This window comes from Eptatretus burgeri, chromosome 6 (assembly GCF_056783735.1).
Source record: "Eptatretus burgeri isolate ZD-2024b chromosome 6, Ebu_testis_v1, whole genome shotgun sequence".
Classification (NCBI taxonomy): domain Eukaryota; kingdom Metazoa; phylum Chordata; class Myxini; order Myxiniformes; family Myxinidae; genus Eptatretus; species Eptatretus burgeri.
The window spans coordinates 16,511,578-16,521,773 of NC_140966.1; the positions used below are offsets into that span (position 1 = coordinate 16,511,578).

Genomic DNA, 10,196 nt, shown 5'->3' on the forward strand with positions numbered 1-10,196 from the left:
GCCCCTTCCTGTAATGATGCCAAATTACCTGACAGAACACAGCATTTAATTTGTGACAAAGCTGGATTGCTATTGGTGGCACAAGCAATCTGCTTCGCGGTTACAGGCGCCTCATCGTGAATGATGTTAGCCATGAAATGAATGATATCGGCAGATATTGGAGTTTCTGGGATGGTTACGGGAAGCGGCAAGTGGCTAAACATGTCAGCACAGTACATTTCCTTACCCAGGCGGTAAACCAATGAATAGTCATGACCGGTAAGGGTCAATGCCAAACGTTGTACACAACCTGATGATGTGGGCAGAATGGCTCTCGGTTCTCCCAAGAGACCAAACAAGGATTTGTGATCAGTCTCAATGGTAATATGTCTTCCAAAGACATACTGGTGCATATTTCAGGTGCCCCAGACACACTAACGCCTCTCGTTCTACTTGAGCATAGCGACGTTCAGTGTCAGATCGGGTTTGTGATGTATATGCAACAGGCTGGAGATTACCGGTTCCATTTGTTTGCAACAATGCACACCCGATGCCATATGAAGAGCCATCCCAACTGAGAACAAGTTCCTTGGATGGGTCGTAATGGACAAGTAACGTCGAGGAGGACAGCATTGTTTTAGCTGCCTTGAACACTCTTGTTTGGACAGCTTCCCATTTCCAGACAACGCCTTTCCCAAGGAGAAGACGCAGAGGCTCGACGGTTGTGCTAAGTTGAGGCAGGAAATTACCAAAGTAGGTCAACATACCCAGGAATGCACGAAGTTCTGAAATGTTTTGCGGCATTGGTGCATTCGCAATGGCTTCAACTTTGCTCAGAGAGGGCGAAATGCCTTGACAGGAGATTTGATGACCCAGGTAATCAACTTCACGTGTCATAAAGGTACACTTCTCATGCCTTAGGCGTAACCCAGCTTGTGACAGCCGATTGAGGACTTTGTTTCGGTTCTCGAGGTGTTCATGTTGTGACTTGCCAGTCAATAGTATGTTGTCCTGGAACACGACTGTCTTTTGTATAGTTTTCAATCATGTCTCCATCTTATGTTGGAAGATTGGTGCAGCAGAGCATTTGACAAATGGGAATTTGTTGTACATGTAGAGTCCTCGATGAATGTTTATGCATGTATAGGGCTTGGAGTCATCATCCAGTTCCATTTGAGCATTGGCATTGGTCAAGTCAAGCTTAGTGAATGTCTGGCCACCCATGAGAGTGGTGAACAGATCCTCTGCTTTTGGCAAAGTGTCGCCATCCAGCTTTGAATAGAAGTTTTTCGTCATTTTGCAGTCCCCACAAATGCGCACTGTTCCATCTGCTTTGAGGATTGGAACGATAGGAGCTGCCCAGTCAGAATACTCGACTGGTGAGATGATGCCATCGCTCTGCAGGCAGTCAAGCTCACATTCAATCATTGATCACATCATGTTGGGCACAGGTCTCACCTTATGGAACAATGGCTGAGCATCTGCAGAAACATGAATCCTCACTTTTGGCCCTTCAAAGCTGCAAACACCATCGCTGAACAGACCAGTGTACTTGTTGAGCATTGTATTGTATCGAGCATCAGAGTTGGAGACTGTTTATTTCACTCCAATTAAGTCTGATTATTCAAAACCAATCTCAGCCTAAGAGGGTTGGTCCTTCTCCACGCACTATCAGTAGTGGTAGGACATGAGTGCTGTTTCCATATCCCACAGTTATGTTAGCTGAGCCAACTACAGTTAACACCTCCTTGGTGTATGTTCTCAAGTCAGTAGATATTGCAGGAGCCTTTCTCAGAGGGTCGATGGAGGTGAACTTGTTCTCGCTCATAATTGATCTGGAAGCGCCGGTATCAACTTCCATCCTCACTGGGATCTTATTGATTGTTACATCAACTATAATTGGAGCATCGGAGCTCTTTGTTCCAACAGAGAAAACCTCATGAAGTTCCTCGCTTGACTCGCGGCTGTAAGCTGTGTTCTGTGACCTATCGTCTGCTGCATCAGGGTTCGCCTCAATGTGTTAAGCAGGAACCAAGTTCTTCGTCTTGGCTCGAGAACAACGATACTTCAAATGCTTCTGCTTACCATGGTTGTCACAGGTATAATTCCTGTACCAACATTGAAAATAATGATGATAACTACCACAACGCCAACAAGTTACCCCAACCTTCCTGCTGGATTCAGAAATATCAGGAGGTGGAGGTGAGTTTGGTGGCTTGCAAAAACACTTTTCCATGCAGCCAAAGGTTACCTTGTTGAGGCCTAGGTCACATTTGCTCTACGGCGAGGATACGGCGGCCGTACGCCTTCTGAATTGACAAACGTGCGGCGGCTGCAGAGAAACCGAGGTGGCTTCAGGGAGGCCGTTTTGGCTATATTTTACAGACCGTAGGGGCGCCGTGGAATCATAGCGCGGAGTTATAACTTTTTTTCATTTCTACGTTTGCCATAGCAATTTGACAAAGCCAAGCTATGACGTAGATGTGTTCCACGTCGACCGTGCGTAGGGTGTACGGTGGGCTTGCGTTATTCGTGCAGCTGCCCTAAGCTCTTCTCAATGAAAAATGAATTTTCCCAACCCCCAAAAAATTACGGCGGCCGCACTATTTCCACGGTCGCCGTACGGTGGCCTTACGGTTTGTGTGACTACCTGCGGGCAACGCAGGGTCGACACACGGTTCCCCTATGCCCGTCGTGCACCTACGTACGGCCTCCGTGGCAGTCTGCATCGACCGTGCGCTACCGTGAGAGATCTGAGTATTGGTGTTTACCTATACACAATGGTGCCCCCAGAATCCCAATTTAATTCGTTCCAGGAGGCTGTTCAGATTGCAAAAAGTTCGGATTGAAAAAATATTTTCCCAATAAGAAATAATGGAGTGAATTAATCCGTTTGTGGACCCAAAGAAAACCCACTTTCAAGACACTTTAAACTGAAATTCCCCATGTTTAAGGTGAAATAAGATGAGTAAATGACCTTCGGTGGCGGTGTATTGGATGTAAACTGGTACAATCACCACATCCAAAGGTCCACACAGGCTCGTGCTCCAGCCTGGGTTCCGATCACTCGCGCACTCTGCGAGAGCGCTGCCCCCCAGGGCTGCTCATCAAACATGATGCCCGCAGAACCACAATCACTTTCATCAAACGCATCGGGCTGACGTAATCATGGATATTCCAAATTCAATCCTTGCCCGACAGTCCGTCACACCACGTGATCGGATTGCTTTTTTTGTTATTAATTAAAACACAAGATGGTTAAAAAAACAAACATCACAAATGAAGGTGAAAACACGAGGTAAGGCCGAAGTCACATTTGGCTCGGCAGCCGGAGGGTCTACAAAATGTACGGGCACTCGCAATTATAAAGCGGCCGCAGTATTTCCACGGTCACACAATGTAGCAGTCACATATGTTTTTATTTTTTGGGTAGACGCACGGGGTATTTATAAATTGTGGAGACCGAAAATGTGAGGGTGCCGTACGGTCTTTGATTTGATGTCGCACGGTGACCTTAGGGAGTTCCTACGGCGGCCATAGAATTTTCAAGGCAGACGCAAGGTGCCCGCAAGGTGACCGCAGGGGGACCCTAAGCCGAACGTGCGGCCAGACGGATGGTAACGAATGGGTTAATTTTTTTTTTACCAGTTCTTTTGTTTCGGCTTGTCGAATTTCTAGGCGAGCGTAGACATGAAAAAAGTTATAACTCCGCATTATAATTCCACGGCGACCTTATGAGCTGTAAAATATAGCCATATGGCGTAGGGCCACCCTGAGGCCACCTCAGTTTCTCTGCGGCTGCCGCACGTTTCTGTCAATTCAGAGGGCGTACGGCCGCCGTATCCTCGCCGTAGAGCAAATGTGACTGATGCCTAAAGTATCAATCGACACACGAGAGATGCTTTCACGAGGACTTCCACCGACGAACTGAATGAACAAAGTGCGAAGATGCGGCTCGAACAGGTGGGGGAGACACGTGAACAAACATGAACGCTACGTTGTGTTCGGTTTTTTAAAATGTATTAGGTTTTTAGGGGAAAGTTTTCTCGAAAAAATTTATTGGATTCCAATTTATTCAAACAATGGGGCGTTCGGATTCTGGGGGCACCACGGTATATTATAGTTATAGTATATTCAGTTATATATACTGGTGTATTTTTTATTTCAGTAAAAAAAAAGAACTGGTATATATACCATCTCGTTACCGTCCGTCTGGCCGCACGTTCGCCTTAGGGCCCCCCTGTGGTCGCCTTGCGGGCACCTTGCGTCTGCCTTGAAAATTATATGGCAGCCGCAGCGACGCCCTAAGGTCACCGTGCGACATCAAATCAAAGACCTTACGGCACCCCCACGTTTTCGGTCTCCACGATTTCTAAATACGCCGTGCGGCTACCCGAAAAATAAAAACATATGTGACTGCTACATTGTGTGACCGTGGAAATACTGCGGCCACCATATAATTGCTAATGGCCGCAGATTTTGGAGACCCCACGGCTGCTGTGGCAAATGTGACCTTGGCCTAACCGATGGGTCCTGCTTGATAACTTTTGACTTGTTAGAGATAACACGCAGGCTCTCGGCAGTTTACATACACGCAGTGGCTATTTCCATGATTTATCCAAATTGGGGTCGGATTCAAGAAGGAGTTTCCACAGAATCGAGTCGTCATTGATGCCTATTATAAAGAAACCACGTAACATCTCTTCGAGTTTATCTGTGAACTCACAATGTTTGGAGAGTCGGCGTAAATCAGCCACGAACTCAGAAACTGACTGACCATCTTGATGATGGTGGGTATGAAACCTATATCTCTAGACGATCTCACCCAGTTTAGGGTGATAATGTCTTTTCACGAGCTCTTCATACGACTCATATATATATATATATATATATATATATATATATATATATATATATATATATATATATATATATATATATATATATACATACATACATATATACATATACATATATATATATATATATATATATATATATATATATATATATATATACATATACATATACATACATATATATATATATATATATATATATATATATATATATATATATATATATATATGATATTGTTGTGGGCCAGGGTTCGGTGGGTATAAACGACCACGAGGTGGAGCAGTAGAGCCTTTCCCCACCGAATACCCGGAATTTTGGTCGTAACTCTCGGACAACTCAAAGGTCACGGGTCACTTAAAGACCGTGATCGCCAATTCTCTGATGGCGTGGCATAGGGTCAATAGCCACATTTAAATATACCTAAGTACCCACGTCGTCAAATTACCAGGGAAGTCACACCCTCAACTGACTGTCGAACCGGGTCACTCGAGCGACCTCGGTCCAGTGTAACCGAGCGGAATTACCAGAGTCTGTCGGACCCAATGACAACTTACGGCAACGACGGCCTCACTATTTCTCAAGCCCACACCGTGCTGGGCTAGTGAAAGAAAGTGACAGACAACGAGCTGGTACACTGAACAATTGGGGGTTTATTTATCAGGAGGCAGGGGGGGCAAAAGGAGCAGAGTTATCCGAATATGCAGGAAAATGTACAGCGAGCGAAAAGCACTTAACAAATCTACTTAACAGACTGGCACCACACACACACACACACACACACACACACACACACACACACACACACACACACACACACACACACACACACACACACACACACACACACACACACACACACACACACCACGGCCTTTATTTGGCCCTTCAGCTCGGGAGGGAAGGCGAGCTGGGGGCAGCTGCCGACGCTTGCACCTGTCCACCTCGTGCGGTCTGGTCGAGACGAGCTGGTTCGGGGAGGGGGGGGGACTCAAACCCACACCTCCGTCGCCGCACCAGGCACAAGGGACCAGGAACGATGCAATGGACACCAGCCAGCACGAGAACGGACCAGACGAGACGATCACCCGCTGATAGATGAGAACGCCAGCAGGTGTCGAGGCTTCTTCTCCTTCCAGCAAAGGCAAGCCGAATGAGAGCAACATGCTTATTAATAATTCCACTGGTGATGCTCCAGGAAAGCTTCATGTAATGATTAATCTGCACCTGATTCTTCTCTCTCTTGACGACGGCTCGCCCCTTCTCTTATCCTTCCCCTCTGCCACGGGTTGAGGTAACCGCTCTGAGGAACTCGCCTCCGGATTGGACGAGGGGTTGTCGGGCGACTAGTGGCCGCCCCTCATTGGTTGGGCCGAACACTCCATCTGGCTAAGGCGGAGCCAGCCCTGAGGTGACGAGCGAAGAAGATATGTTGGCGTTGTGCGGCTTCAAGATGTAAAAAAAAAAAAACGAACTATAAAGAAACTTCGTAGCGCACACATGTAATTCCATGAGACAGGACGGGCCCCTGACTATAAACACATACTTATCGAAATAACTGAACTGCGGGGGCTGCTGTCTGTGTGCAAATAGCTTCCAGATTCGTAACAATATTTGTATATATATATATATATATATATATATATATATATATATATATATATATATATATATATATATATCAGATGTGTGTTTCCACAACTTTACTTTAGCAAAAGCAGCATAACTTTACTTTAGCCATACATGGGAGCAGCGATACTCTATGGGCTGCGAATGTATGTATATATATATATATATATATATATATATATATATATATATATATATATATATACATACATACACATACATACACGTATGTTATGTATATATATATATATATATATATATATATATATATATATATATATATATATATATATTCTCTATTATAATACCAAGCTTGCACACTAAAAACTGGGCTTGCCGTCACACGATCCCTATGAAATTGCTATGGCACTTAGCGGACATGCTGACAATGTTTGGGAAGTCTTGGCGTTCCATAGTACCACTTGCATTTTGCACAATGCGTATTTTTGTCATTCCCCTTGTACGGTTTGTCATCTGCTACCAGCCATGTTGTACTGCTATCCCGTGCATGCGCACGGGTATCGCTAGTATATATATATATATATATATATATATATATATATATATATATATATATATATATATATATATATATATATATATATATATATATATACACACATACATATATAAGTGGAATCCCCCCACCCTTCTTTTCTTTTTTTACCTTTATTTCTGTGTGCATTAAATGAATGGTGTTCTCTGCTACTCTTGAGTTTTCTGATTCATTTTATATCTTCCTTCACATGTTAAACAATAATGTAAGTTGATATATTCTGATTGAACAGTGCAGAGGTTGTTAACGTACATCTTTCTTGTTTAATCTGGGTTTGATTCCCAAATTGAGAATTATAAATGTTGGATTAGTGCTTGATAATGATCATGATGTTAATGATAACAAGTTCATAGTCATACATATGCGATGCACATACAATGAGAAGGACTTCAACAGTGTGTGCTTAAAAAATGACAATGAATAAGAAATAGATTCATTGTGAGGAGTTGTGATGTGGAGAGTCCTAAAACCTCATCTTGGTGATGAAATAAGCATGCTGCACATGCAGGGTGTTGCAGCACAAAGATGAACGTTCAACTCGGTATCCTATCTGCCAGCACGTAGTCTGATTAATAATTCCTTTATGTACAGTAATGGAATAATATCACGCAAATGAAGAACTGGCTATAAAATGCAAATAACATTTGATAGAACTGCATCTCGTATGTGAAAATTAAATGCTCCGCAGTATAGTTTTGATATACTACACTGTGTTTGGATGTCATGCAAGCAATCAGAAAGTGCCAGATTTGCAGGACTATAAAAGTACAGGTGGTGATGTCATGGTAGGTAAGTGAATCTGTGGTGAATACTCTGGCTTCTGAGAAGGAAATATCTCATGATAACCATATAGAAGCCAAAATCTTAGCAAATTAAGGCAGCCTGACTTCATGTTTTAGCAGGAGCTGTATGAAAGACCGAGGAAGATTCACAAAACTGGTAATTTTCACAGTAGTCGTGGTAAAGGAAGATAGCTCAACACTCCAAGTACCTTTTGGTATGTTACGTATACATGACATACTACGATATAGTTGAGATCTTGCGAATGACGAGTTGAACGTTTGAGTGTTGACGTTTATCCATGAAGAGTAAAAATACGTATTAGTGCAACATGTTCTCAATGGATGTGCAGCTGCTCAAAAACCTTTGCCAAGGAGACACAACCAAACGAAAAGGCTGAAATTGGTTGCAGAAATGAAAGAGTGGTATGAACAGACATGGAAGAAGGTGGTCTTTATTGACGAGTCCATGTTTGAATAACTGAATATGGCAATGATCAGTTTTTTTTAAAAGGCAGGCTTTGGAGAGGGATAACAATCAGCATACAACAGCTATGTTAAAGCATGGCGGTGGATCAATACAAGTATGGGGCTGCATCTCAGTTAAGGCTGTCAGAGATTTACATAAATAGGAAGGTGCAATGACTGTCTGTCTGTCATCATGTCATCATTCAATGACTGTCATCATGTCATTCCACCAGAAAGATGTTTCCTTGAATCAGGGATTCATCTTCCAACACAACAATGAACCCAAGTATCCTACTATTGACTTGCGATTGGTCACTGCCTTTGATATCAATACACGTTTTTATTACAGACCCCAGGCATCAAAAAGCTATATATATATATATATATATATATATATATATATATATATATATATATATATATATATATATATATATATATATATATATATATATATATATATATATCGATGAGTTTCAAATGGAGCACCTCGCTATCAACCATGACAGCATTTAATTTGCATCAGATGTGCCAATAAATGCAAATTGTTGCTCCCCTCGATGACTGAAGACGTCATTTTCATGTTTGCCCAATCCATCCTTACCCCGTTTAGAAAACCGTAGGGGCACGGGCAACTTGCTGGTACATCCAATATGGAGAAAAACTATATCGAATTGTTGGAGACTGCTGAAACATTCATAAAACTACCTTGGCCTGCACAGTCATCAAAGGACGTCATTGATGCTGGATGGGCTTATATGGTTGCCGAGAAAAGCAAACGGCAACTGAACACCTTTGTTGCATTTTTTTTTTGTGCGTGTGGAAAATGTTACAGGTTATTTGGAACACCATTCCACAGTCGTAGGTTGATAAAATATATGGAAGCACCAAAACAAGATGTCATGCTTCTCCTCCTCCTCCTCCTCATTCGTATGCAGCACAAAGCTGCAGGTAGCATCATTGGATGAGGGCACAGCTGTGTCGCTGATGGAACACCCCTTTTACCGGTACACTGGTGCTCATTTAACCAACCTCAAAGGATGACAGGCTGAATCAACCCCACTTGGTGTTAATTCAACGAGGGACTCAAACTCAGGAACCTAAGATCCAAGCTAGCCACCCGAACTGCTAAGCCAGCACCAGGCTTCTGTGTCATGCTCTATATAAAGCAAAAGGCTCAAATACCAAATAATAAAAGCACTCCACACGGTATTCATTTTGTTTTTGCATTATTTTTTTCTGTAACAATGTATGTTTGTTATATACACCTCGCAGTTGCAATTGCTCATTATTTGTGCACTTCCTGTGTGTTTCCATAATTAATTTCAACACTGTGCAGTATACATATACTGCATATGCATGTATGTACAGAGCTGGAAGTTGTGTAATTGAAATAAATTATTTTCTTTTCTTTAAATTCTGATATCTGAAAGGTTTTGGGTTTGTTCAAATTTTTTTATTCTTGGTATTTTGGAACCCTTAAAGTTCTGTGGCAGCAGCGATACTCTTGCAGGCTGGCAGCTGGATGTTGATGGCAGGTGGTCTCTATTCAGATTAGGCCCTCGGGAGGAATTGATGGTGCACCTGAAAAATTAACAAGCTTATGTAAGGAGTCCTGACCTGGGCTCGCTGGCAGGAAGAATGACTGACTGTGGCACTAACCTAAAATTATGGGACCCAAACAATCCTCTTAAATGCAATTACATCAAACTCATCTCGACCAGTGGCTTCTGTGCATTGGATGGTATGAAGAATAGAGAACCTAATGTGACCATCCTCATAAAAAAACAGATTTCCTAACAATACATTTAATCCCACGATGGTGGTCACAATGGCCAACTTACCATTCTGTTCATCATGCTGGTCTCATCCCCCGAAAAATTGGAATAGCCCTCATAGTTTCTCTCTCTGTGCTGCAGTAAAACAGC

General features: G+C 42.8%; 1 long non-coding RNA gene across 5 annotated transcripts in view; it reads left to right on the top strand.

Moving 5' to 3' along the window:
* LOC147024354 (uncharacterized) overlaps positions 1-9,685 on the top strand; it is a 165,169-nt gene extending 155,484 nt beyond the window's left edge. For all 5 annotated transcript variants that reach the window (XR_015058976.1, XR_015058979.1, XR_015058978.1 and 2 more), the window contains one exon: positions 8,882-9,685. This is a non-coding gene — a long non-coding RNA (uncharacterized LOC147024354). The remainder of the gene's footprint in view (positions 1-8,881) is intronic.
* Positions 9,686-10,196: the final 511 nt, after the last annotated feature.